A 27,550-nucleotide genomic window follows, 5' to 3' on the forward strand; every position below is an offset into this window, starting at 1 on the left:
GCCATCTGACCAGTGAATGATGCAGTCATAGAATCCATCCTGAGTGACTCATTTCCAGGGCCCTTTATGGTACCAGCTGTCATAGTCTAGGTTTTCCCCTGAAAGCAAGAGCCTGAGGCAAGGGTTTACACGTAGGTAGTTTATTTTGGCAAATGAGCCCAGGGAACAAGAGTAGGGAGACTCTGAAGAATGAAACAGGAAAGTAAATTCAAGGGCACAGTATCAAACTAGTCACTGTTGTTGGCAACTGGACATTGGTCCTGCTGGGAAGCTCTGAGGAATTGTATAGAATTTGACTGGGAAATGTCACCCAAGCATTGGAGGAGTGAAACGCTTATCTGCCAGTTTCCATCTCCCATTGGTCAAAGGTTGGAGCCTTGAAGGTTAATTTCACACTTGCACATTTGCATATGCAAAAGGGTCCAGCTGGCCCTCCAGTTGGTTTAGCTGCCTCACAGGGGCTTCACAAAAGAAGTGATGATTCTGTGACTGGATCATTCACTGGTTCTCTAGTTGGACAAGCTGGTTCCCAGAAGAGTCCCATATCTGGTATCAGAAAAGCAGAAAGTAAAAAATACACTGTGCAGCTGAGGCAAGGTGCTTATACACTTGGGCAGAACTGACTCCTGCACCCATGGTTAGATGAAAGGTGGACTCAGAGGATATGAGGTGGGGCACAGGAGGTGTCCACACATAGTACCAGTTGTCAGAGAGAGACATGAAAAGCACCTGCAAGCTCAAGGCCATCATCCAGATGCTAGAATCTGACTACCTCTGTATTTCCAGTAATGGGAACACATTAACTTCCTTATTTTTTAAGCCACTTCTTTCTTCTTAATCCCCCCTTTATTAAAAGGAAACTACTAGAAAAAAAAATATATATATATATATATATTTATGAATTGTGACATGTCAGGTAGTGGTAGGAAAGCAGCCAGAGATATAGAAATTGTTTTCCTTGAGTATAGGATTTGTTCATGTCATCGGTTGTGAAGCCTTATTGGTATCGCATTGGCCATGTTCAAAATGTACATAAGCTACTCATTTATGTGAAATAAAGCAAGCTGTCTTTTCTGTAATATAAAGCCTAAATCATGCCAACTTTTACAGAAGGGATTCTCTACAGAAAAAAAAAAAACCACAGTATTTACAAAAGAAGTAAGAAGTTTGTTAATGAGCTCAGTTTTTCATTCAACAAATTTAGGGTGCCTCTCATCTACCTGTCATCATTGTTGTCTTCCCTGGGGATACAGCAGGGAAACAGACAAAATTCCCCACCATCAAGGAGTACTGTCTAGTAGGGGAAACAGACAGTAAACTCAGGGGAGGAGGAAAGGTAAGACCAGACCAATATATATTTTTAAAGGATCATCTGGTTTCTGTAAAGGACTGGGGTGGAAGCAAGGAGACCATTTAGATGTTGATGTAGCAGTTTGAGCCGGAATGATGGTAGCCCATCATTAGTGAGGGTGAAGGTGATGAGAGGTGTTCATTCCTATCGCCTTTATTGCACAAAGCAGTACAGTCTTTGAAGAAGGAAATACCTGAGGAAGAAAATGGATTCTAGAAGGAAATGGAAAAGGGAGTAAAATATAAAAGTTCACTGGATAGGTGTTAGGGAGGACATTTGATTCAGCTGGAAGGACAGTTGCAAAGTGTCAAAGAGCCATAGATTGAAAGAAATGTGGGTGATGAATTGAATCTACTTTGGTGTTAATCAATAGGCATATGATTGCTAACACTGGAATATTCTAATAACTTTTCATTTCTGGGTTATGTTTCTTTAAATACAACACCAGGCAAAGTTTGGACTCTGTGAGACCCAATATACATAGAGTTACACAGACTTACACAGAATGAAATTTGTCCTGTTTAACACATTTTGAAAGTGATTTTTAATATTTTTACTCTTATGATTTTTACTCATAAATCTTTCCCTCTGAGATATATTAAGTTCCAACTCCTGCAAAGAAAATTAGATAGAAGACAGTTTAGCTATGAATCAAACTAGAATCATGATCAAAGAGTCTCAGTAGATAGAATGTAGTATAGAAATTAAGTTAGCTAAGCTTGGACCTCTCATATTAATCATTTCATAATTCATATTTTCAAATATTTACAGCTCATTGAGCAAGCCTATTTTCTTTCCCTGTGGAAAGATGCTTGGTGCTTAAGGGGCCCTGTGATTTAGTAAGGATAATTATGTGAAGTAAAGTACAAATGACAAGTGACTATTTTTGTGATTTTCTTTGCCTCCTTTCCAAACTCAGTAGAATGGTGAAGTAGGGGGGAAACTGGATGACCGTTTGAGCAGGGAACAGGGGTTGATCTCTTTATTTAAAAATATTATGGGCAACAAATTATTCCTTTAAAATGCAAGTGTATTCAGAGTGTAAGCTCCATCACACCTCTGTGTGATGATAATAATACCTCTGTTACCTAAAACAGTGGGCAATGGGGCACTGACAGAGAATAGAGGGGAAGTCCTAAAAACTTGGAAACAGGGAACTGGGGTTTGGTCCCATCTTTGCTACCATCTAGCTGTGTGGCTTTAAGAAAGTCATGTGGCTTCAACAAATGATGTTGGGAAAACCGGATATCTACATGCAAAAGAATGAAGTGCAACCCTTACCTTATACCATATACAAAAATTAACTCAAAATGGAGCAAAGACCTAAATATAAGAGTGAACCCTATAAAACTATTATAAGAAAACAGAGGGAGAAAGTTTCATGATATTGGATTTGGCGTTTATTTCTTGGATATGTCACGAAAAGAACAAAGCAACAAAAGCAAAAAACAACCAGATTAACTAGACTACATCAAATTAAAAGACTTCTGTGCACCAAAGGACACAATCAACAGAGTGGAAAGGCAACCCAGAGAATGGGAGAAAATATTTGCAAGTGATCTATTTCATAAAGGGTTAGTATCAAGAATACATGAAGAACCCTTACAACTCAACAACAACCACCACAAAAGCAACCCAGTTGAAAAATGGACAAAGGACTTGAATTGGTATTTCTCCAAAGAAAACATACAAATGTCAGTAAGCACATGAAAAGGTGCTCAACGTCACTAATCACTAGAGAAGTGCAAATCAAAACCACAATAAGATACCACATCACACCCATTAGGACGGCTATTATTTTCAAAATGAAACAAAATACCAAGCGTTGGCAAGGATGTAGAGAAGCTGGAACTGCTGTGCACTACTGGTGAAAATGTAAAACGGTGCTGCTGCTATGAAAAACAGTAAGGCTGTTCTCTAAAAAATTAAAAATAGAATTACCATTTGATCCAGAAATTCCATTTATGAGAATATGCCTAAAAACTTAGAAACAGGGACTTAAAGACATGTTTTTAAACACATGTTTACAGCAACATTATTCACAATAGCCAAGAGCAGGAAGCAACCCAAGTGTTCATCGACAGATGAATGGATAAGCAAAAGGTGGTATATATGTACAACGGAATATTATCCAGCCTTAAAAAGAAGGGAATTCTGATACATGCTGCGACATGGATGAACTTGGAGGATATTATGCTACGTGGAATAAGCCAGTCACTAAAGGACAAATACTGTATAATGCCAGTTATATAAAGTACCAAGAGTAGTCAAGTTCATAGAGACAGAAAGTGGAATGGTGGTTGCCAGGGGCTGGCAGGAGGGGAATGGGAGTTTCAGTTTTGCAAGATAAAAAGAGTTCTGGAGATGGATGGTGGTGATGGTTGCACAACAATGTGAATTACCTAATGCTGTTAAACTATATACTTAAAAGTAGTTAAGATGAAATATGTGTTATATGTATTTTATCACAATTTTTAAAAAATTTAAGATAATGAATAGAAAATGCTTTCACAGTATAGGATATACAGAAAGTGCTCCAAAAATAACAAATTTTATACTTGTTATTTTATTAAATTTCCTGAAATTGAGGCCCAAGATGGTCCCATTATGTCAAGTTCCTTTCTGGGGAAAAGAAAGCATGTGGTGAAATTAAGTCATCAGAATTTTTAGAAGTGCCTGACACATCATTTGGTCTCATTCCCTGAGGAAAAAAAAAAAAGTTACAATGCCTTGCCAACTCTTAGAATTCTTATTTCTAACATGAAGTGTCTGGACAATTCATTACATCTGTAAATTCCTTCATCTCTCATAGTTCTCTGTTCCAAGTCAATACTTTGTAAACTGTGTTCTGTAGTTCTAGTCCTCCAGACAAAGGACACGCTAAATCACTTGAGTTCTGGATGCTTCGGTACACACACACACACGCACACACATACACACACACACACGCACACACATACACACACACCCTTGTTTCAAGCAGAGAAGCTCGCATTTCCTATATTGAGGTTATGTTCAATATTTACTTTTATACAACATTTTTCTAATTTTAAGAAAATGAAAGCTCTGTTTCTAAGGAAGCCAGGTAAGTAAATTTTTCAGATAAATGAAATTTATCTTCTTCAAGTACAAAACTTTCATTTTAAATTCTACGTTTCGGGCTTCTCTGATGGCTCAGTGGTTGAGAATCCGCCTGCCGATGCAGGAGACACGGGTTCGTGCCCCGGTCCGGGAGGATCCCACATGCCGCGGAGCGGCTGGGCCCGTGAGCCATGGCCGCTGAGCCTGCGCGTCGGGAGCCTGTGCTCCGCAACGGGAGAGGCCACAGCAGTGAGAGGCCTGCGTACTACAAAAACAAACAAACAAAATTCTACGTTTCATGAAAATCCTATAAAAACTTACCCTTGTCCCATACCTTCTAAAAGAAGATTCCTGGACCATAGTCTGATTGGTAAAGCTTGGCTTCACCAGGGACTGACATGAGTGGACTATGCTTTATAGAATTATAACCATGAGTTTCTATTCTCTTTTCAGGAAAACACAAGACTTTGAGCCCAAAATGAAAATAATAACTCCTACTAACCCAGTTCTTAACTTTTCGTCTGTCAGTGCCCCGTCAATCTTCATGGTACTGCCATCCAGTTCCATGCCTGCTTTCATGCCTCCAGCTCTGCTCAGCTGTTACCTCTGTTAAGACTCCCTTCATCTGGCTGAATTCTTATCAGCGTTAAAAACTCAGCTCACGGCCCTGCCGCCCGCCGCGCGCAGTGAGGAGGAAGCGGAGGAGGAGGCGGCTCGGGGAGATGGAGCCGCGAGCTGGAGCGCGGAGCCTGAGTTAGGGAGCAGAGCCGCCTGCCCGCCTGCCGCCGCCGCCTCCCCTCCGTAAGCAGGAGCCCGGGCCGGGGCCCCGCACGCAGCCCCAGCCCCTCCCCCGTCTTCAGGCCGCGAGGGCAGCGCGCGCGAGCCAGGGGGAGGGAAAGCGAACGAGCGAGCGAGCTCGGGGAGGTGGCGGCCGGACCGAGCGGGCGCCCGCGCGTGTGGCGTGAGGGAAAGCCGCGGCCCGCCCCCTTCGCCTTCCCTTCTCTCCCCCTCCCCGCTCCGCCCCCGCCCCCCGACCGCTGAGCAGCCCCAGGTCGGCGCCAGCGGCCGAAGTCAGTAACAAGGAGCTCAACTCCAACCACGACGGAGCCGACGAGACCTCAGAAAAAGAACAGCAAGAAGCAATTGAACATATTGATGAAGTACAAAATTAAATAGACTTAACGAACAAGCCAGTGAGGAGATTTTGAAAGTAGAACAGAAATATAACAAACTCCGCCAACCATTTTTTCAGGAAAGGTCGGAATTGATCGCCAAAATCCCAAATTTGGGGGGAACAACGTTTGCTAACCATCCACAAGTGTCTGCACTGCTTGGGGAGGAGAATGAAGAGGCGCTGCATTATTTGACAAGAGTCAAAGTGACAGAATTTGAAGATATTAAATCCGGTTATAGAAAAGATTTTTATTTTGATGAAAACCCTTACTTTGAAAATAAAGTTCTCTCCAAAGAATTTCGTCTAAATGAGAGTGGTGATCCATCTTCAAAGTCCACTGAAATCAAATGGAAATCCGGAAAGGATCTGACAAAACGTTCAAGTCAAACGCAGAATAAAGCCAGCAGGAAGAGACAGCATGAGGAACCAGAAAGCTTCTTCACCTGGTTTACTGATCATTCTGATGCAGGTGCAGATGAGTTAGGAGAGGTCATCAAAGGTGATATTTGGCCAAATCCATTACAGTACTACTTGGTTCCGGACATGGATGATGAGGAAGTGGGAGGAGAAGAAGATGATGATGATGATGAAAAGGAAGAAGGATTGGAAGATATTGATGAAGAAGGGGATGAGGATGAAGGTGAAGAAGATGAAGATGATGAGGAGGGGGAGGAAGGAGAGGAAGATGAAGGAGAAGATGACGAATGGAACATTAATGGATTCCAACCTTCCTTTTTAAATTTTCTCCAGTCCCTGGGAGCAAGTTGCAGTCTTTTCTTTTTTTCTCCTCCTCTTGTCCTCAGTCGCCCTGTTTTTCAGGTCTCTTTTCTCCTTTATACCATGGCTCACAACTTATTTTGGGGGGAAATACCTTGAGCAGAATTCAATGGGAAAAGAATCTCTACCCCTTTCTGTTCCAAATTCATTTTTATCCCTTCCTGTCTCAACAGAAACTTTATGGAATCAACACCACCATGCTCTGTGGGAAAAAAGAAAAACCTTCTCCCTTAGCTCTGCTGGAAGCTGCAGGGGGCTAGGCCCCCATGTAGTAGTGCACAGAATTCTAGCTTTTTTCCTCCTTTCTCTGTATATTGGGCTCAGAGATTACACTGTGTTTCTATGTGAATATGGACAGTTAGCATTTACCAACATGTATCTGTCTACTTTCTCTTGTTTAAAAAAAGAAAAAAAAAACTTTTAAAAAATGGGGTTATAGGTCAGCAAAGGGTGGGTTTGAGATGTTTGGGTGGGTTAAGTGGGCATTTTGACAACATGGCTTCTCCTTTGGCATGTTTAATTGTGATGTTTAACGGACATCCTTGCAGTTTAAGATGACACTTTTAAAATAAAATTCTCTCCTAATGATGACTTGAGCCCTGCCACTCAATGGGAGAATCAGCAGAACCTGTAAGATCTTATTTACAATTGACATTCTCTATTGTAATTTTGTTCCTGTTTATTTTTAAATTTTTCTTTTTGTTTCACTGGAAAGGAAAGATGATGCTCAGTTTTAAACGTTAAAAGTGTACAAGTAGCTTTGTTACAATAAAACTAAATGTGTACACACACAAACACACAAAAAAAACTCAGGTCATGTGTTCCCAACTTAAGGAAGCCACCCAAGCTGGGTGAAGTGCTTGTCCTTTCATCCCCAAATACCCTGTCCATCTGGATACCATGTATACACATGTATACCCAGGCACTTACCAAGTTTATTATCATTCTCTCTTTTTCAGTCTTCTCCTTAACTAGGTATATGTCCCTCAAGCCAAACTCTATGTTCTCTTCATGTCTGTATCCTCAATGCAGATGACAGGGCCGGAGTATTCAATATGTGCTATTTAACTGAACTAAAATGATTTTATGTCATCTTAAAATTTCATGGATAATTGACCCTTTTTTCATAGCCAACTTTCCTTGATGTCACAGATGAGTTTTCTACCATGCCTCATCTTTTACTTACACCTAGATAATTGAATGTTAACTCCTGTTAACAAGATTATTTAATGACATAGAAAAATACAAATGGGAATGAAGTAGGAAATCTAAATACAAAGCTGTACAAACTTCAGTAAAATTCTGTGAAAGCAGTAGTATATATTGTATATGTATGTAGAAATGATATGCACACACAATATGTATCTATGCATATATATGGAAGTGCATCAAGATTGTTAACAATGTTCACATCTTGTAAGGATGTCTACAGACACTTTAAAAATACATTTCTGAGACTTCCAGTTTCTGGTCCAGCGTAAAAGGTGTCTGGAAGTCACCACTCCATTCTAACAGGTGAAAAGCTGAACAAACTGAAAAGTTAACAACTCTTCTTAGATTCATAAAAGAAGTGAGGTCACAGGACAAATTGCTGCTCCCAACATTGGAGAGACATGCAGATACAGAGAATCACAATTTACTGAAGCAGAAACGCTTGAGTAGAAACCTCCACAGGAACCAGTGCTGGGGCTGGAAAACCCGAACTATAATTGATGAATTGCTGGTGGCTCAGCGTGGACCCGTCTGTGAGATAAAAACTCCAGGGGGACCCAGCCTTAGGGGGTCCCCACATTGTTGTGAGTTTTGCCTCCAGAGACTTGACCAGGTTCTCACAGTGAAGATCGGAGAAAAATCCACTCATGCTTCCTGTAGGGGGAGGGGGAAGGTGGCTGTTTTGAAAAATGCCAGAGCATTCTATTCTTCTTAAAAAGGCCTGCCCTCAAGAGAAACTACTTAGCCATATGCGAACCTATTGGGTTTTTGTCAGAGCCTAACTAGCGCAGGGGAAGGGAAACACCCAATTCTAGCGCCCTCCAGTCCCTCCTAAGCCCCCCACCCCCACTTAAGGGGGCTGGGACTGAGAGGCACTTGCGAAGTTCACAGCCAAGGAGCTCAGCTTCACAGAAAGCCTGAGACCTAATCACAGGACCACAGAACACCTCCCCTCCCCCTATACCTCACCACCACATCACCAAAGGTCTCTTTACTGCCGTTCCTTCTACCCAGTATATCATGTCCAGCTTTCAACAAAAAATTACAAGGCACACTCAAAGGCAAAAAGCAGTTTGAAGAGACAGAGCAAGAAGCAGAACCACACTCATACATTGCAGGGATGTTGAAATTAGCAGATATTGAATTTAAAACAGTTATGATTAACATGATAAGGGCTCTAATGGAAAAAAGTAGACAATGTGCAAGACAAATGGATCATGTAAGCAGAGAGATGGAAATTCTAAGAAAGAATCAAAAAGAAAGGCTAGAAATCAAGAACACTGTAATAAAAATAAAGAATGCCTTTGATAGGCTCACTAGTAGACTGGACAGGGCTGAGGAAGGAATCTCTGAGAGTAATGATAGAGACTTCCAAAACTGAAAGGCAAAGAGAAAAAAGACAAAAAACGGAACAGAAGATCCAAGAACTGTGGGACAACTACAAAAGGTATAACATCCAAGTAATGGGAATACCAAGAAGAGAAGCGAGAAAGGAACAGAAGAAATATTCAAAGCACTGATTGTAATAGGGGTGGGGCGGGTGCGCATGGCCTTTAGCGCTGACCGTTCGGGATTGGCTGTTAGCGGTCCTGCTCCCACCAATGGGCCACATTGTGGTGGGCCTCTCCCCCTCCCCTTCCTCTGTATAAAAGGAGCCCGAATTCTGACTGGGGGAAGACGGTTCGTTGAGACACTCATCTGCCACCTTCTCGGCCTGCTGGCTTTCTGAATAAGGCATCATTCCTTGCTCCAACTCATCCCCCAATATATTGGCCTGTTGGGCAGCGAGCAGAGCGAACCTGGACTTGGTACCGTAATGACTGAGAATTTCCCTAAATTAATGACAGCTACCAAATAGCAGATACAGGAAGCTTAGAGAACAGACAGGATAACAGCTGGCGGGGAGGCGGTTATTAGGCATATAATATTACGGCTGAACAAAATCAAAGATAAAAATCTTAAAAGGAGCCAGAGAGAAAAAATGCCTTCCCTCTAGAGGAGCAAAGATAAAATTAACTCCACCTTTTCCTCAGAAACCATGATGCAAGCAAGAAGAGCATGGAGTGAAATATTTGAAGTGTTGAGAGAAAAAAATGAATGCCAACCTAGGATTCTGTATTCTAAGAAGTTATCCTTCAAAAGTGAAGAATACCTTTTTCTTTTCTTTTGTTTTTTGGCCACACCGCACGGCTTGTGGGACCTTAGTTCCCCGACCAAGGATCAAACCTGGGTTCTCAACAGTGAGAGCTCTCGTTGTCCTAAACCACTGGACCACCAGGGAATTACTAAAAATACTTTCTAAGGCAAACAAAAAATTGAGAGAATGTGTTGCCAGCAGTCTTGCTTTGAAATGTTAAAAGAAGTTTCTTCAGAATGAAGGTGTTGGTTCAAAACCAACAACCTGGAACTTCCGGGTGAAATCTGAAAGGGGCCCTCCCCCGGACACAGAGGGCAACGAGAGACGGAAGGAAGAGGCAGACACTCCAGCCTGGTAGGTGGTAGGTTTAACAAGCACGGGAACTTGGTACCAAGGCTGTGGCCCCAGAACCATACCCCGGCCCCTCCCTCCAGGTAAACTGGCAGAAAACCACAACTAACCATATCCTCTAGCTGTGTTCAGAGCGCAGGAACAAAGAGTCCATCACAGGAAAACTGCGGCAAGCTGGTTCAGCTTCACAAGCGGAACAAAGCCGCCTTGCAGCTCATTACCATCTCATTATAATACTAGGATCTCAGCCATCCGCACCGGAATGGTTCGACACCGCTTCCCACCAGACGCCAACAACCATACAAGGGCAGAAAGGAGGTGGCTGCCCGGTTCCAGGAAGAATCCCGCCTATTCCCGGAAAAACAATGCAGGTGCCTCCCCCTCATTGATCTTACCTGAATCATCCCCTTGGGCGAGAAGTTGATTTGCGAACTAAGTTCCTGCTTCTCCACCCTCCGGCCATCGAATAAAGGTTGCCTTGCTTCCATCTCAGCTTTGGTTTCGGTTTTGGCTGCACGAACTTGAATGGAAAAAGAACCTTCCCCTCTGAGGCTACCTAGGGATCAAGTAGGGCTCCACGCGACCTAACTTGGTAAAAAGTTATCTCGAGGTTTGTCTGAGGCTTGTCTTGGGCACCGCAAGAGAAGTCCTTCTCCACACCTTCCCGCCAGAATCTTAAAGTTTATATAGAAGCCTGAACAGGGTTCGGTCACACATACTGTCCAGATGGTCTCAGCAACAGATCACTCTCAAAGCTACATCCTTGAAAATGGCTCCCTCTGTGGGAACGGTGGGCAGAGAGTACATGCCAAGGACAGGGGTGGGGTGAAGAGCCTCCCATTTCCCTGTTCCTGTTCACATATCATCCAGTGGTCACATCCTCTGGATGACCTCCTCCAACAGAAGGAAATCGATATGGGTCAGAAAGTCAGATCCACATAAAGAAAGGAAGAGCGTTAGAGAAGTAATACATGCAGGTAAATAAAAACTTTTACTTTTCTTATTCTTAACTGATTTCACAGATAATAGTTTGTTACAAATAACAATAGCAACAATGTACTTGATTATGTATGTTTATTATACATAAAATATAAGCATATGCAATTGTATATATAAGCATATACACTTCCATATGCTTCTGTATGAGTGAGATAAATGACAGCAGTAGTATAAGATACAAGCAAGGGACAGGAGGAAGGAATTAGGAATATTTTGCTTTTATAAGGTTCTTGCACTACCTGCAAAGCAATATAGTGTTATTTGAAAGTAGACTTGCATTATCTGTAAATGTACATTGCAAATTCTATCCAGGGCAACCACTAAAAAAAAAAAAAAAAAAAAAAAAAAAAATGAAGAAATATAATTGATATGCTAAGAAAGGAGAGAAAATGGAATCATATAAAGTGCTCAGTTAAAACCACAAATAACAGAAAAAGAGTGGAAGACAAAAATAGGAATAAAGAACAAGGGCAAGGAATAGAAGATAGAAACAAATATGGTTGATATTAATCCAACTATATGAATAATCAATTTAAATGTCAATGGTGTAAACACACCAATTAAAAGATAGACTTTGACAGAATGGATCAAAAAACAAGACTTAAGGGAATTCTCTGGCAGTTCAGTGGTTAAGACTCTGTACTTCCACTGCCAGGGGCCAGGTTCGATCCCTGGTCAGGGAGCTAAGATCCCGCAAGCCACGTACTGTGGCCAAAATAAAAAAGATTTAACTATATGTTGTCTACAAGAAACCCACTTTAAATATAAAGACACATGTAAATTAAGATTAAGGGTTGAGTAGACAAAGCACAGAGGATTTTTAAGGCAGTGAAACTAATCTGCATGATAGATGTACTGTAGACGCATGTCTTTATACATTTGTCCAAACCCATAGAATATACAACACCAAGAGTAAACCCTAAGGTAAACTAGACTTTGGGTTATAGTGACGTGTCAGTGTATATTATTGACTGTAACAAATGTACCACTCTGGTGGGGGATGTTGATGATGGGGAGGCTATGCATGTTGAGGGGGCAGAGGATATATGGAAACGCTGTGAACCTTCCACCCCACTGTGGAGTGGAAATGGGAAAAACTTTTTACTGAATAATTTTAATATCTTTCTACACTCTCCAAATTTACTGTAATGAGTGTGTGTAAACAAAGATAAAATATGTTAAAATTCTACCACCTCCCTTTTCCTAACATTTGTGTGTGGAAAAATCAGTGACCCATTGGGCTTCTCCAAGTCTTGAGTTGTTTGATGAGTAACACGCTCCTCTTCTTTGGCACTGATTGAACTTGTTCAGCAATAAAAACATTGAGAAAAGGGACTATGATCCTCCCAGGTTGGCATCTTCCTCTGGTCTGTGCTCCTAGGCCTCCCACCCTGTAACCAAAAGGATAATGATAAGTGTGACTTCGGGGCACTCTTATGCATGATGAAAAGCTTGATTTGGAAGGTGATGTTCTCCAAGTGTTTGCCACAGAGTCAGTAACAAATCATTAATATTTCATGGCTTTTCTGTTCATGTGTGAGGACAACTCCACCTGGTCTTCCTGAGTCATACGGGAGAGGGCAAAGGCTGCTGGGGACTGCAGCATCTCCTCGGAAACTGCTGAGCTCAAAGTGGGTCCACATATACAGGTCATCATAGACTCTGAGACATGGGTCAGACACCAAGATGTATATTTAGCCAGGAAGGATGTTTCCATGGCAACCTTAAGCTCCTGTGTCTGCCTTTCTTCCTCCACCCAGTGTATTAAGTCCACATTCAGCTCCTGTGGGCTTTGCCCATCTGCTATGCAGCTGAGGCCTCAGCTGCTTTATGGTCTGCTGATAATCTTGGAAAGCTAGGGCAAAACCCAGACAATAATGTTCACAGTACTTATTTTGTGATTGCTTGACATTCTTTTAAGAGTCTGTTTTCAATTCAGAGGCATTCAGAGAGATTTCACAAGGCAGGTCATTGTAACATTATTTGCAACAGCAAAACACTGGAAGTCATCTTAATGTCCAACAAGAGGGGACTTGCCTAGATAGCTATTTCTTCAGCTAAGTACCAGATGAGGAAGTCAACTTGCATATAAAGTCCATTCTGTATACAAAATAAGCACTAAAATCACATGCATTTAGCTGCATTTGCTTAAGTTGAATGCATTTATAACATAATCACACTGTACTCATAAAACTAAAAAAAAGGCTATATTAAAAACTTATTATCCAAAAAAAGCTATTGAAAGAAACAGAATAACTTCACTATCCAAGAAAAAAAAAACCTTATTACTCAGGGGGCTTATGTAATCCCTTTATAATTCCCCTCCTCAAAATTTTCCTGCCATTTGCCAACTATGATAATAATTAAATATAAATTGAATAAATCACTATCCTGGTCTGCAGAATGTGTATAACCAGACAGAGTAAATGTTCACTGAATCCTATTTTCCAGTCAGGCTGGATTGTCAGGGACTGATGGAATTGGCCAGCCTGGCTAGAATGGGACTGGTCACATGGTGAATGTAGAGTACATGGAAATATTGTCAGACTGCAGAATTCCAGAGAGGGACAGCACAATGCAGAGAGGAGCTGATCCAAACCCCCATTTAACAGGTGCAGAAGCTGAGAGTCAGAGAAGCCATACACTAACCCAATTCACAAGCTAGCCCAGAGGGGTGAGGACAAGAATCCAGGTCTCCTAACTGTCCATTCTAAGTACATTCTGACGCTTTCTTTTTTCAGAGAGTAGGAAACTGAGAAACAGAGAAGGTGGATGATTTGAAAGTGCAGCGTTGAGAAACATACACAGAGCATACAAGCAAACCTAGCATACAGTGGAACTCAATAAATGTTTGTTGAATGCAGTTCATGATATGTTAATGACCTATTATTTCAGATTTCAATTTTTTTAAACTTCAACTTTTTTTTTTTTTGGCCACCCTGTGCAGCATGTGGGATGTGGGATCTTAGTTCCCCAACTAGGGATCGAACCTGCAACCCCTGCATTGGAAGTGCAGTCTTAACCACTGGACCACCAGAGAAGTCCCCAGATTTCAATTTTTTGAGCCAATATAATATGTGCTCATTGTAAAAATAAATAAATAAATACTAAAGTATACAAAGATAAAAATTAAAACTCAATCCCCTCTATCTCACATCTAGAGGTAACCACTTAACCATTACTGACAGTTTGAAGAATATCCTTCCAGATATTTTCATATATATATAATTTTTAAACAAAAGTTGATTCATAATGGTTTTTAAAATATTTATTTATTTATTTTGGCTGCGCCGGGTCTTAGTTGCAGCATGCGGGATCTTCGTTGCAGAGTTAGGACTTTTTCTTAGTTGCAGCATGCGGACTTCTTAGTTGCAGCATGCATGAGGGATCTAGTTCCCCGACCAGGGATCGAACCCAGGGCCCCTGCAATGGGAGCGTGGAGTCTTACACACTGGACTACCAGGGAAGTCCCTGATTCATAATGTATTCACCTCTATATCTTTTTTAAATTTACTAATATATGAAAGACATTTTTCTGCATCTGTACACATGGATTGCTTTATTTGTTATAATGTCTGAATAATATTTGTCCATCTCTCTCGCACTACTACTCTCCCTTGACCAGGTGAGAAAATTAAAAAGAGAATTGTGGGAGTGGACATTTTATAAATGGTGCTGGGAAATTTGGACAGTCATCTGGAAAAATACAAAATTAGATCCATTCTTCACACTTTATGCTAGAATAAATTCCAAATGGGTCAGAGGTTTAAATATAAAGTATGAAAACATGCAGAAGAAAACGTGTGTGAATGTATCTAATGTGAGACTGGGGAAATCTTCCCTAATTATAACACAGAATCCAGTAAGGCAAGAATGGATCAATTTGACAACATAATTTTTTTTTCTTAATGGTCACACAAAAGAAAAAAAAAGGGAAAGGAAAAGGGAAACCATAAATTTTAAAAAAACACTTAAGAGATAAATCAATCAATATAATATATGGATTGTTTGCATACTATTTCCAACCAACCAAGTATAAACACACACATGCACATGCACACCCATGCAGAAGCATGCAGAACACATGAGCTCATGTGCATGCACACATGTTTATAAGACAATCGGGGAAATTTGGAACACTGATCAAAGATTAGAAAGTAAGTAACTTTTATGAAATTTAATGATATTGTAGGTTATATTTTTTAAAGAGCTCATATCTTTTAAAGATATGTATCTTTATCAGAGTATCTTTTTAAAGGTAATATTGATATTACCTTTATATTACCTTTATATATATCTTTTTAATAGATAATATTTATAGATGAAACAATATGTCTTGGATTTGCTTCAAAACAATCCAGGGAGTAGGGTGGGACGAAGTGGTTGGCAATGTATATCAAATAGGAATGGCCATGGATTTAATCATTACTGAATTTGTGTAGTGAGCAAATGGTGGCTCACCAGACTATACTCTTCTTTTTGGTACTGTTTAAAATTCTTCACACTAACCATTAAAGGTTAAATTTTTTAAAGACTACTGATACAGTGATATAGTCAAGAAAACTCTCTCCTGGCTTTAGTCCTGACACTTGGCAAATACAAATTTCTTTGTATAATAGAAATCATACATTGCCTCATTATTCTGGTAATTTATGCATATAAATTACCAGTTAGATTTCGAGTCCTTAATATCAGGAATAGCATGTTTTGTTCATCGTTTTCTTCCAGTGCCTAGCTAGGAGTAGGACTAGATGGGGAAGTGTTTCTCAAATTTTTCCGTGTGCAGAGAGCTTAATGCTCACTCAGCACAAATATGGACCACTGGTTTTAGGTAAAGCAAGTAAAATCAGTATTAACTTTTATTAAAATTAAAATATTACTAAAATTAAGAGTATTAACATTGTATCAATAACAAGAATAATTGATAGAGAATAGTATTGGTAGACAAAAATAAATGATAAAAAATTTATTCATAAATACTAACAATATTATATTATAAATGATAAATTTGATATGCTGAAAACATAAAAATAATTTTTTTATTTTTATGTTTCTTTATTGAAGTATAGTTGATTTACCATGTTGTGGTAGTTTCTGCTACATAGCAAAGTGATTCAGTTATACATATATACATATTCTTTTACATACTCTTTTCCATTATGGTTTATCACAGGATACTGAATATAGTTCCCTGAGCTATATAGTCGGACCCTATTGTCTATCCATTCTACATATAATAGTTTGCATCTGCTAACCCAAAACTCCCACTTCATTCCCCCACCACCCTCCCCCTTGGCAACCACAAGTCTATTCTCGATGTCTGTGAATCTGTTTCTGTTTCATAAGTAGGTTCATTTGTGTCATATTTTAGATTCCACATATAAGGGATATCATATGGTATTTGTCTTTCTCTTTCTGACTTACTTCACTTAGTATGATAATCTCTAGCTCCATCCATGTTGCTGCAAATGGCATTATTCCATTCTTTTTTATGGCTGAGTAGTATTCCATGGTATATAGGTACCACATCTTCTTTATCCATTCATCTGTCGATAGACATTTAGGTTGTTTCCATGTCTTGGCTATTGTAAATACTGCTGCTATGAACATAGGAGTGCATGTATCTTTTTTAATTATAGTTTAGTCCACTATATACCCAGGAGTGGGATTGCTGGATCATATAGCAACTCTAAAAAATAAAGTATTTTAAATTAACATGAATAGAAACATTTCATCAGCTATAGAAATGACACCCTTTGCAATCTTTCACCAACGTCCCTCCATCTGGCTCAGTGTCCTATAGTTTGGGCCACAGGTCAGATTATACATCTTGTCTTTCCTCCTCATATGGTTTACCTTGCTCTGTATTTTTACTAAACACAGAGTTATCGAGCCCAGAGTTCAGGTGGTCAGGAATGGCAGTAAATATCGGACACCTCTTTTATACAAGTTTGGAAAATCAAATAGAAAATGAAGTGGTTTCCCCTTTGGGTGGTAATGGATATTTATGGCCTTAATAGAAATGATGGTTTCACAGGTGTATGCTTATCTTCAAACTCACTGATTTGTATACCTTAAATATATACAGCTTTTTATGTGTCAATCATAGCTTCATAAAATGGTTTTTTTAAATTAAAAATTAAATTAAATTTTTATCAGAACATGAAGTGGTTTCTCACTGAATACTACTTTCACTGCCCTGTTGAACACTATGTTGACCAGCAATCACAATCGAAAGCCAAAGGGTAAATATTTCTGCTTGGAAGATGACTTTTTCACTCCTTTATTGACCATAGCTCTAGAAAGTATTGTTTCATGGTCTGCTGCAGTGCCCAAATGTGGATATGGATATGTGTGTGTGTGTGTGTGTGTGTGTGTGTGTGTGTGTGTGTGTATCTCCAACATTATATTGTGTTTTTCTTCATGTGTTTCTCTAACAAGAGAAGAAAACCATTAACTATTGGTAAACAAACTCCCAGCAATCAAACTCTTCACACCACAGTTCAGCTTAAGAAATCCTGCTATCTCGTCCTGAGTGTTCATCATAAAAATATTTTGCCTATAATGTGAGAGTTTAGACCTCTAGTTTTCACTATTCAAGATACTGAGATTTATGAACTTATGTGTAAATGGCATTATGAAAAAAATTATTTTAATTTCATTCCCTGTTTCAAAGACAAAAATGTACCATTCCCACATTCCAGAGTAGTGCCCTCACTGGAGGAGAGCAGTGTCACCCTAACTATGTGTTTCTCCTGTCAGCATGAAAAGATGTGCACACAGAGACCCCGATTTGTCCTTATGCACAATCTTCAATACTTCCTTCAATGCCAAGTGAAGATTAAGAGTTAAAGTACAACTATTCTTTGTGAGAAAGCATTTTGTTGTTTGACACACAAGAGCCACCTCTTTGATTCATGTGACAAAGCTCTTTCTCATTGTAAATTAGCTGGTGCTCCATCAGTATTTTCCCAATAACCCTATTTAAGTCTACATTATGCCCACAAAGTGTTATTGATTAAATTTTTAAAAATCTTTATTCTTGCAACATGAAATTTCAGTGATAAACAAAATAAAAAGTCATCATGCAGTTCTTCACACATACATCTTGGTAACTCCTGCTCTGCTCCTGGAGTGGGCTGCAGGGTTGCCCCCGAAGATAACAGGCCCTAATCCCTGCAAACTGTGAATGTTACCTGGTAATGTTTTTGAGATGTGATTAAATTAAGGATCTTGAGATGAGGCGATTATTCTGGGTAGTCCACTTGGGTCCTAAACTCCATAGCATGTAATCTTATAAGAGGAAGGCAGACATAAAGTTGACCACACACAGAAGAAAAGGCTATGTGAGGACATATGATTTGTTTTTCTGAGTTGTTGCCTAGGCATTTTACAATATGATAACACCGTGCACACCTAGATTATGGACATTTAGGTAAGGACTTGAGTTTAGGATTCCCGCCACAAATTCCCATTTTACTTTTCCCACTTAGAGGTAAACACCAGAAAAGTTAGTGACCTCCACCCCAACCACCTTATAGGTAATAGGTCCTTGCTACCCCGCTCTCTACCTCCTGCTTTCTCAGGACTAGGGATGGGCTGCTCTCCCCCTGGCTCATTGCATCCCCTTGCTTCTGAGATCTGTAATACATCTTGTGACTCTACTTTCTTGATGTAGATGTGGGTTTCACTTCCCGAAAGTGGGAGCTGGGGTGCTTGTGGGTGGTTTGTGCCTCCACATTCAGTAGGTCCTAATCCACATATTCTTAAATTGGTACACCAGCTCCATCGCAGGACAGCAGCAGAGATTGGAGTGATGCAGTTACAGGCCAAAGAAAGCATGAGTTGCTTGAAAATGATGCAAAAACATCAATGGTTTTAAGTCACAGACCAGCCACCACAAGCTGGGAGAGCCAAGAAATAGACCTCCCCTAATACCTCTGGAGGGAGTATGACCCTGCCAAACCTTGATTTCAGCCCAGTAAAGCCAATTTTGGACTTCTGGTTTCCAGAACAGGTGGTTGTAATTTTTTGCAATGGCTCCAGGAAACTAAGACAACCCCTCCATGGCTATATCCATGTGTAAAGTCAGGTGTCTCCCACAATTTCCAGGCAGTGGCAATGGTTCTTCCACATTGTACACTGTTGATATTATTCGGCATCCAACATTGTCATAACACACTCAGCCTGTCAACATCCCTTTCTGGGTCCTGCAGAACATCATGCTTGTCGTTAACTCTCAGGATGGTTTTCAAGCTCTTTAGCAATAGTGTACTTGTGCGTCTTTTTATTTGTAGAGTATTCCTCTGAATGGTTCCTCTATAGTTTTGATCCCTGTGATAAAATTTATCAATTTCATAAGAAAAGCTTATTTTTGTGATTTTTTTTGGGGGGGGAAGAAAACTTGGTTTACAAGAGGTCTTGTGCTTTGCAAGAAAATGATATGAAAGCTTCAGTAGTTTTATGTCGCTGTGGGAAAATTTCTTAACAGACCATCTAGACTAGAGGCAAATGAATCAACAATTCATTGTAATTCAACTCTCAGATGTTCAAGATGGTTTTTGAAACCATCTTGTTTTACTTGTACAAAATCAATAAAATACAGATTCTTTTTGTCCTAAATTACAGAGCTTTCCATCATTTTTGCCTGAAAACCTGTTCAAAAGTTTCTTTTGTAAACTCTTCATGTTTACAAACTTACTATGAATTGTAGCATTTATTGATTCATTTTTGGCCTCAAAATCCGCTAAGAATGGTATAAACACTTGAAAATAACCTAGTAAATTTGAATACTTGTATCCAATCTGGCACAGCAGTTTCAAACCTAGATTTTTTTAAAGAAACCTTTGCATGCACACGTGCCCTGAGAGACATGAACAAGAGTGTTCAAGCAGCATGATTTATAAAAGCAAGTCAACTGAAAGCAACAGAGTATCTACTAACAATAGAATAGATACATGAAAAAGTGTGGTATATTCATAAGTTCATTCTGCTATATGAATATGTACAGCAGAGAAAATAAAATGAATCAGAGCTAAGTACATCAGCATGGGTGAATCTCAAAGCCTTGTGAATGAATCTCAAAATGTCCAATGAGACTATTACCACTATTGCTAATATTTTCAAATCTAAGAACAATATTGGTTCTTTTTTTTGTTTTTTGTTTTTTTTGTTTTTTTTTTCTTGCGGTACGCGGGCCTCTCACTGTTGCAGCCTCTCCCATTGCAGAGCACAGGCTCCGGACGTGCAGGCTCAGCGGCCATGGCTCACGGGCCTAGCCACTCAGCGGCATGTGGGATCCGCCCGGACCGGGGCACGAACCTGCGTCCCCTGCATCAGCAGGTGGACTCTCAACCACTGCGCCACCAGGGAAGCCCATAAGAACAGTATTGGTTCTTTATTTTTCTTTACCCATTGTAGGAACTGTGACTTGTCTGGAAATTTGATTATACTGTATTTTCAAAGAAAATCCATGCAAACCAACCAGGCGCCAGGAGAACTCAAAAGGTAACATTATTTTGGTAAACTCATCAAATTCCAGAGGCTATTCCTTAGGCAAGTAATTTGTACATCAAGAATCAGAAAGAGGGCGTTCAAGATGTCGAAGCGAGGACGTGGTGGGTCCTCTGGTGCGAAATTCCGGATTTCCTTGGGTCTTCCGGTTGGAGCCGTGATCAACTGTGCTGACAACACAGGAGCCAAAAATCTGTATGTCATCTCTGTGAAGGGGATCAAGGGACAACTGAATAGACTTCCTGCTGCTGGTGTGAGTGACATGGTGATGGCCACAGTCAAGAAAGGCAAACCAGAGCTCAGAAAGAAGGTACATCCAGCAGTGGTAATTCGACAAGGAAAGTGATACCGGAGAAAAGACGGTGTGTTTCTTTATTTTGAAGATAATGCAGGGGTCATAGTAAACAATAAAGGTGAGATGAAAGATTCTGCCATCACAGGACCAGTTGCAAAGGAATGTGCAGACTTGTGGCCCAGGATTGCATCCAATGCTGGCAGCATTGCATGATTCTTTGGTGCATTTGTAAAAGAAAAAAATAATAAAAATTATTTGCTCCAAAAAAAAAAAAAAAAGAATCAGAAAGGGCTTCCCTGGTGGTGCAGTGGTTGAGAGTCCACCTGCCGATGCAGGGCACACGGGTTCGTGCCCCGGTCCGGGAGGATCCCACATGCCGCGGAGCAGCTAGGCCCGTGAGCCATGGCCGCTGAGCCTGCGCGTCCGGAGCCTGTGCTCTGCAACGGGAGAGGCCACAACAGTGAGAGGCCCACGTACCGCAAAAAAGAAAAAAAAAAAAAAATCAGAAAGAATATCATCATTTCTCAGAAGTGATCTCAAATTAACACAATTTGCAGAGACTAGTGAGTAACTCAGAATGTCAGTTTATTAATTTATAATGAGTAACATAACTACCACACTGACCAGAATATTCAAGCCTGTAAAACACATGAATCAGAACACAAGTCATCGGATGGTTTCTTGATGTGTATTCAATAAGAACAAGGATGCTTAAATGTAGATTCAGATGTTTAATGGCATCTCAACGAGAGTCCACCTTCCAAAGGAACTAGGAAAGTCAATATACTGGAGAAGGTAGATCCTCCTTGAATGCAGATTGAAGTAGTACTACAACTTATCTATGCTCTAAGCCTATGCTTCTGGAGTTCAAGCACACCTGAGGACACTCCTGCAGCACAATGCCTGGCACAAAGAACACCTGCAATAAATATATGGCAAAGGGGGACTTCCCTGGCAGTCCATTGGTTAAGACTCCATGCTTCCACTGCAAGGGGTGAGGGTTGGATCCCTGATCAGAGAACCAGGATTCCTCACAATGTGTGGTGCAGCAAAAAAAAAAAAAAAAAAATTTACGTCACATTATATATGACATAAAATGTTTGCTGTCTGCTTCCTTTTCCCCCTATTCAATCATTTAGCAAATATCTATAAAATTGTCTCCTGAGCACAAGGTACTGCTGGGAGATGAGGAGTATACAGATGAGAAAGACACTACTCCTGCCAGCCATTATATAATAACCAGCAAGTGGTTTTACAAAGCACTTTCACAGTTACCTCATGTGAACCTTGCAAGATCTTGAAACATTCTTGTCATCCTTTTCTTATGAATGAGGAAATCAAGCCCCAAGTTATTTAAATAACTTGCCTATGGTCATTCAACTAGTAATGGTAGAGCCTGGATTTGCACCCAAGTCTTTTGACTAATATATATACGTGCTATATATATATATAGCAAAGAAACAGAGAAGGAAATAAGATTACTCAAAGCCGACAAACATAGTCTATCTTCCTAGAACATTGAATAAAAGAAGTGCAAATAATATTTAAAATATTATATACACACATATTATATTTATTATATTATTTATATGGTATTTTATTATACTCAGTGCTAACTATGGAGAATGAAAAATTCTATGCATATTTCTGATAAAACACTAAGCCAAAGTGAAAATGTTTGATTGGCTTCTGTGCCTCCTTTTCTTCAGCAGTATGAATCGCTTTATTCTGCCCTGCTCTCTAGATTTACCATTTCCCTTTTCTTTCTTAATATAGTGAACCAAGTTGACTGGATTTATGCCCTGAAAGGAGGCTGACACAGTCAGTGGCTCAGTGCACAAGTTCTAGATTCAGATCTAGACCCCCTAAGGTGGCATCCCGTTTCCACCACCGTTTAGCTGTGTGATTTTGTGTTTGTGTTTTCATTTCCTAATCTATAAAATAGAGATGAGAATAGTACGTACGTCACAGTGTTGAGTTAATACATATAGAACAGCAGTTAGACAAGTGCTCCTATAAATGTTGACAATTCTTTTTCAAAATAGCAGTGACATCCATTTGTCCTACCTCTTTGAAACCATGCCCTAACAACCTTGATAATGAAGAGGGCCATGTTAATAATAACCTTGTGTTCAGTGCCTGTGATGTATGAACACTATCCAAGAGGATTTGGATACAATACCTCATTTAACTGTTATAATAAATTCTCTGCTCTATTCATTTGCACACAAAATCTGAAAATAAGGAAACTAAGATTTAAAGAATTTAAGAAAGTTGCCCAAGATTACACAAGTAGTAAATTATGGAGCCAAGATTTGGAATGGATTCTTTCCAACTGTAGAGCCTGTGTTTTTCCCTTTAGGTAGAGCTTGGGGTGTCCTCCAACTGTTTGCTTAAATGTTTACAAACAATCTTATGGTATATTCCACAGATCGGTAATCCCACCTAGCATGAATTTTTCTATTCAATTTTCTGAGCACACCTCATTTCCCATAGTTTCAGATTTGCAGATAGAGGGCCTACCTCACTGCAGCCTTCTTGCATTCGGTTAGAGACCACAGAAAGAGAGAGAGAGAACATCAAAATGAGCCTTCAGAAACAAATTTATTTCATTGAAAGAGGTCCATTTTTCTAGAAGAGAGTAGAACTGCCTGTGCCTGAAGCCCCTGGGTTGTAAGGAAGCTAAAAATGTCAAAGATTTAAAAAAAGAAAGCATTGGCAAAAACCTCATCAATCAAGCAATGAGGGCTTACCAGTAAGTTCCGTGACACTGAGAATCAGATTGAGAATTACTCATCAAAGAAGCCACTGTCAGTTCCTCACATTTAATATTCAGATTCATAATTTTCCTGTGCATGCTGTAGTTTAATGATCAGGGATGAAAAGTGACCTGAAGAACCCAGCATGTATTTTCTGTTTACTTGTCACAGCTGCTAACCTTTCCTCAAGGTCTCCACAAAGCCATCCACCCAGAGGGGAGCTTGGTCTTCACAGAATCTGCACTACCTCAGAGCCCAGCTGACTAGTCAAGAAACTTAGGGAAATGCTACTGAGTGAAAAAACCATGGAGAGAGGGCTTCCCTGGCGGCGCAGTGGTTGGGGGTCCGCCTGCCAATGCAGAGGACACGGGTTCGTGCCCCCGTCCAGGAGGATCCCACATGCTGCGGAGCGGCTGGGCACGTGAGCCATGGCCGCTGAGCCTGCACGTCCGGAGCCTGTGCTCCGCAGCGGGAGAGGCCGCAACAGTGAGAGGCCCAAGTACCGCAAAAAAAAAAAAAAAACAACAAACATGGAGGGGCAGGTGCAGAGCAGGCACAGCCGTGCTCCTTGATGAGTCCCCAGGGTCTAAAATGGTCAGCTAGGGGACTTCCCTGGTGGCCCAGTGGTTAAGACTCCACGCTTCTGCTACAAGGGGCATGGGTTCTACCCCTGGTGGGGGAACTAAGACCCTACATGCCACGCAGCACGGCCAAAAATTTAAAAAATAATAAAATAAAATGATCGGCCAGGTATCATGTCTCTGCTTTGAAAAAATATTAGGGGACCCAACAAATTTAATTTAATCTAATTTAAAATTTGATGACCAGAACCTTTAAAAAGCATTTCCCTGTAGAGTCTCCATTTGGTCTCACAAACTTGAAGGCAGATACTGTTTTCCCCATGTTCTAAATGAAGTGACTGAGGCTCTGTCCAGGGTGATGAAGCAGTGAAGGAGGCAGTTGGGGTCTGAGCCCAGCTGAATGTCTCTGAAACCCCTCCTGTTACTGCCCTGGACTCAAGTACCTCCAATGCCCATCCTGAGCTCCAGCTATATGCCAGGCACTGTTTTGGGTGCTCAGAGAAATGGAGACAGGACATAGTCCCTGAGAGATGGGACAAATAAACAGGCATGTCAAATCCTCCACAGTGGTTGCCAGCAGGGCACTCCACCATGGGGCAAGGCAGTGACACTAAAGCTGGAGCCTGAGAGATGACCAGAAATTGGTCAGACAAAGGGAGTGTTCCATGAAGGTTTCGAGCCCAAAACCTCAACTTGAGCAGTCTCCAATCTGACAGTCAGATAGTGTTCCCCTCCTATTTAGGGCTTCTGGGATTCATCTACTTCGCATTTTCACACTGTTGGGCAAATATTTTTTAAAGAACCTTTTTTTCTAGGAAAAAAAATATATAATACACACATAGTATGTGTATGCATATATGTATATGTGTGTGAATGTGTATTTACATAAATATTCATATATATGTGTCTATAGACATGTAGAAATAGAGATATAGATCTAGATACAGATAAACTACATACAGAAGGGCAAAAAAGCCATTAAATTCATTGAGTACTATTTTTCCATGTGGAACATTAGCTAGTTTTTTCAGTTATTCAATTATTTAAGAAACACTTAAAAAGTATTTAATGAGCATCTATATATGTCAAGCATTGTGCTAGGCAGTGAGGATACAGAAACAAATAAGATCCTGTTCTCATGGTACTTACATTCTACTGGGGGAAGCAGATACAAGTTAACCTAAATAAGCAAGATACATACAAATTACAGTAAGTACTAGAAAGTAAATAAAGGGATGAGAAAGAGGAAAACATCGGGGGCCACCTTAGGTAGAATGTCAGAGCAGACTTCTCTGAGGAGGTGTTGTCTGAACTGAGACCTCGCAATTTCAAGAGCACTCCAGGTGGATGGGACAACAAGGATAAGGGTCTAAAGGCAGAAGAGAGCTCGATGTGTTAATGCTCTGGTCTTCAACCTTGGCTGCCCCTTTGATTACCCTGGAGAACTTTCTAAAACTACAGATGCCCAGGCTTCACTCAAGTGCTAGGTATTTTTTAAGTGCTCCAGCTGATTTTAAAGTGCAATTAGATTGAGTATCACTGTGGTAAAGGATCAGAAAGGAAGCCAGTGTGACTGATGCACAGTGAATAAGGGGAATTGAGGTTGGATAAATACACAGGTGCAAGTCTGTGCAGGACCTTGTATGCCTTGGGAAGGAATGTGAATTTTATTCTAGGTGTGAGGGGAAACTATAGGAGCATTTTTCAGGGGCATGTCATTAAGTGATTCACATTTCTATAAGATCACCCTGATTACAGAGTGGAGGAGAATGGAGAGTAGACAGTAGGGGCAAGAGTGGAAGGAGGACTAATGTAGAGACCATCACAGTTGTTTGGATGAGAAGTGATGGTGGCTTAGACTAGGGAGGGGGCAGTAGAGATGGGAAGAAGTGGATGGGCTTAGGCTAACTACCTGGAGTTAGTTCAGACTTCACAGGTTTAAGGCACGGTCCTCCACGAGACTCCTTTCACTTCAGACACCAGCCACAAGCTCCAGGGTTCTCAGGCCACCTGGACTTCTAACCAACTGGCTGCCTACTTGAGGGTTCCATTACACTTCAGGTTCAATAATTTGCTAGAACAACTCACAGAACTCAGGAAAATATTATCCTTAACAATTTTATTATATAGGATACAAATTAAGACCAGCCAAATGAAGAGACATATAAGGTGAGGTCTGGGAGAATCCCAAACGTGAAGTTTCCATGTCCTCAGGGCATGTCACCCTCCTGGCACATCAATGTGTATCACAAATCAGGAAGCTCACCCAAGCCCTAGGGCCCAGAATTTTTACTGTATTTTCATTATATAGGCATGATCAATTTAATCATTGGCCACAGAACAGAATTTAATCTCCAACTCCCCCAACTCCAGAGGTTGGGCTGATATCAAATGGCTCAAGGCTCCAACCCTCAAATCACATGGCTGGCCTGCCTGGCATGGCCAGCTCCTGTCCTGAGTCATCTCATTAGCATAAACTCAGGTGTGGTCTAAGGGGCCCACCATGATTAATAAAGACATTCCTACCACTTGGGAGATTGCAAGGGTAGAGAGTCCCTCCCAGGAATGGAGACAAAGACCAGACAGTTCATCACTGCTCTGGGGCCACTTACTGAGCTAGAGGAGCATAGGCCTGGTGAAGGTCATGGTCTGGAATCAGGAGTGTGATTTTGCATGTGTGAAGTTTAGATTTCCTATTAGACAGTCACATGGAGATGTCAAGTAGGTAGTTCAATGGATGAGAATGGCCTCAGGGGTAAGATCTGGGCTGTGGATATAAATTTTACAGTCATCAGTACATTAGTGGTACTTGAAACCAGTAGACAGGGTGAAATCACTTAGCAAATTGGCATTAATAGAGAAGATGGTCCAGGTCTAAGCCCCAAAGCAAACCAGTTTAGAGTTATTGCCACCTACAACTCTGCTTTTCCTGCTGTCTCACCTTTATTTGCTCAGACAGCAAAAAATGAAAGTTTATCCCAATTGAGACAAGTCCCATCTTTTATACAGTACATACAACCTCTTCAAAAGTCACGTGTCACAGGAGCAAGGCTAGATGATTTCCACAGCAAGCACTGGGCTCAAGCAGGTGAGGTCTATTCTAAAACAGACAGTAAAATAAAATGAAAAGCAGTAATCCAGAATATTTGAAATAACATTTGGGATAAACCAAGACATGTTCCTTTCACCAATGTGAAAGTATGAAAGGATAAAAAAAAAAAAGATGAGTTTGTAATTTCAACAAAAAATGAGTGTATAATTTCTTTTTATTGATAATATTCACTTTCCATGCAATAACTGTGACTAAAATGATTACACTG

The 27,550-nt window shown here is 40.5% G+C and overlaps 1 protein-coding gene and 2 pseudogenes across 6 annotated transcripts in view; 2 read left to right on the forward strand and 1 right to left on the reverse strand.

The window, feature by feature from the left end:
* Positions 1–10,297, reverse strand: part of SV2B (synaptic vesicle glycoprotein 2B) — a 218,317-nt gene extending 208,020 nt beyond the window's left edge. The window contains exon 1 of one of the 6 annotated variants that reach the window (XM_067029562.1): positions 10,194–10,297. The gene's annotated coding sequence lies outside the window, so the exon portion shown is untranslated. Of the gene's footprint in view, positions 1–4,934; positions 5,209–10,193 lie in introns of those variants that run through there. The other 5 variants (XM_067029569.1, XM_067029566.1, XM_067029571.1 and 2 more) reach the window with 5 other exon arrangements.
* LOC131752885 (protein SET-like) lies at positions 4,409–6,816 on the forward strand (annotated as a pseudogene).
* A 10,378-nt stretch (positions 10,298–20,675) lies between the features above and the next one.
* On the forward strand, positions 20,676–21,118 carry LOC131752364 (large ribosomal subunit protein uL14 pseudogene; annotated as a pseudogene).
* The last annotated feature ends 6,432 nt before the right edge of the window (positions 21,119–27,550 follow it).

This window comes from Kogia breviceps, chromosome 3 (genome assembly GCF_026419965.1).
Source record: "Kogia breviceps isolate mKogBre1 chromosome 3, mKogBre1 haplotype 1, whole genome shotgun sequence".
Classification (NCBI taxonomy): domain Eukaryota; kingdom Metazoa; phylum Chordata; class Mammalia; order Artiodactyla; family Physeteridae; genus Kogia; species Kogia breviceps.